General features: G+C 42.6%; 1 protein-coding gene across 4 annotated transcripts in view; it reads left to right on the top strand.

The window, feature by feature from the left end:
- LOC111649782 (LIM domain-binding protein 3-like) overlaps positions 1-2,186 on the top strand; it is a 23,744-nt gene that overhangs the window by 20,009 nt on the left and 1,549 nt on the right. The gene's annotated exons all lie outside the window — the stretch shown is intronic.

The raw sequence follows: 2,186 nt of genomic DNA, 5'->3' as shown, positions 1-2,186 counted from the left end.
ATGTTAGAGACATGACAAACATGACAAACATGTTAGAGACATGACAAACATGACAAACATGTTAGAGACATGACAAACATGACAAACATGTTAGAGACATGAGAAACATGAGACATGTTAGAGTCATGAGAAACATGTTAGGGACATGAGAAACATGAGAGAAATGTAAGAGACATGAGAAACATGTTAGAGACATGGGAGACATGTTAGGGACATGACAAACATGAGAAACATGTTAGAGACATGAGAAACATGTTAGGGACATGAGAAACATGAGAGAAACGTAAGACACATGGGAAACATGTTGGGGACCTGAGAAACATGAGAAACATGTTAGAGACATGAGAAACATGAAAAATAAGTTCAAACTGGATTCATCAGCAAATCTCTGTAGACAATCATAAAAAACATCACATTTAAAAAAGTAATATGAAATCAAATCAAAAAATAATCAAAAGCAAAATCAGCAGAGGTCAGAAACAAAAACTCTTCTGAGGATTTGAAGTGACTTTAGTGACTTGTAGTGAAATATTGACCCTTCTCTCTCTCTGTACAGTTGATGGCTGTTGTGTGTCTGTGTGAGTTTGGTTGTGATTTGGATCTGGGATTTCTGTGACTGGAGGATTTTGAGTTGGTAGCCAGAAGTGTTGTGTTCGAGTGCTGGTGGGAAAGTCCAAGTGTCAGTTCATTGGCTGTTTGAGGGCTGGTGTGGTGCTGATGGTGAACTGAGTGAAAACCTGTGACATGTTGATGTCATCGTGTTTGTGTCCCCTGATGATGCTAAGTGCAGTACTCCTCCTCCTCCACTGACTCTCTTTAGAGGCCTATGATGGAAACAGCTGATGACAGATAACGTAGACCCTCAGTCTGTACGAATCTGTTATAAAAAACACTGAGGAACTGCAGTATTTGTTGCTCCAGTCCACATCCTGCAGGTACAGGTGACCTGTGCAGGTTGCAGGTTGTCATGGTGACCTCTGTTGTTGTTGTCTCTACACCTGCAGCCTGAAGCGACAGTCTGTCTCTGGCTACAGCCTCCAGCACACAGCAGCAGTCTCCAGGTACAGACACCTGCAGGGATCTGCCTCCTGCTGCCCCCTGTTACATCTCCCCACCTGCCATTAAACACAACCATGAGTGGGTTTAAGGCCTCAGTGTGCTTCACAGGAACTGGTCTGATGAACTGGTCTGATGAACTGGTCTGATGAACTGGTCTGTGTGAGGTGTCTGAGGCGTTCTCAGACCTGTTCCAGGTGTTCTAAGTGGTTCTCTCTCTCTCTCTCTCTCTCTCTCTCTCTCTCACACACACACACACACATACACACACACACACACACCTGATTGAAGAATCCAGTTTGAAGCATCCTGAGGCCTTTATCATTAGTTGGAAACCTTGATGGGAATTGAACCCCTAACCCTGGGGTTGAACCCGCTTGGTTCATTGCTGAGAAATAACAACTTCATCACTTCATCCTCTGAGTAACGGGCTGAACCTCTCCTCATCAAACAGCTGTTGTTGTATCTGGCTGTGTGGTAACGTCAGGCTTGTCTCCTGTTCTCTGCTTCCTTTATTAAAACTCTCACTAACCTTTGTGTACCTGTTGTGTATTTACACCAGTCAGATACAGGTGAGATCAGGTGATGTCTAGATGGGCTCAAATCATGACCATATTTTAACAACCTAAATACCACAGAAACTAGAGTTCTATGTCAGCCAGTTGTCTCAGCGCCTAACACCTGAGCAGAGCCACAGGTGAGTTCTAGTTTAATGTTGAAACTACTGTTGCAGCTTGGTCCCTGTGACAAGTTCAAAATGTCTTCTTGTTAAAGCAGCAATTGTCATTAAAAGGTCATTGAACAAAGGACAGTGTGTTGTGACTCTGACCAAGTGTCCCCCATCTCTGCAGGACCTTTTAGTCCTTCTGTCTCTTGTAGTTGTTTGTCTCTTTGTGTTTGTTGTTTCTCTTTGTTGTTGTTTTGGCTGTTTGTGTTTGTTGTGTCTCTTTGTGGTTGTTTGTCTCTTTGTGTTTGTTGTGTCTCTTTGTTGTTGTTTTGGCTGTTTGTGTTTGTTGTGTTTCTTTGTAGTTGTTTGTCTCTTTGTGTTTGTTGTGTTTCTTTGTAGTTGTTTGTCTCTTTGTGTTTGTTGTGTCTCTTTGTAGTTGTCTGTCTCTTTGTGTTTGTTGTGT

This window comes from Seriola lalandi, unplaced genomic scaffold (assembly GCF_002814215.2).
Source record: "Seriola lalandi dorsalis isolate HSWRI2012SDOR001 ecotype SW California unplaced genomic scaffold, Sedor1 jcf7180002051963, whole genome shotgun sequence".
Classification (NCBI taxonomy): Eukaryota; Metazoa; Chordata; class Actinopteri; order Carangiformes; family Carangidae; genus Seriola; species Seriola lalandi.
Note: the sequence above shows the minus strand (reverse complement) of the source record. Positions and strands in the feature narration are given on the sequence as shown.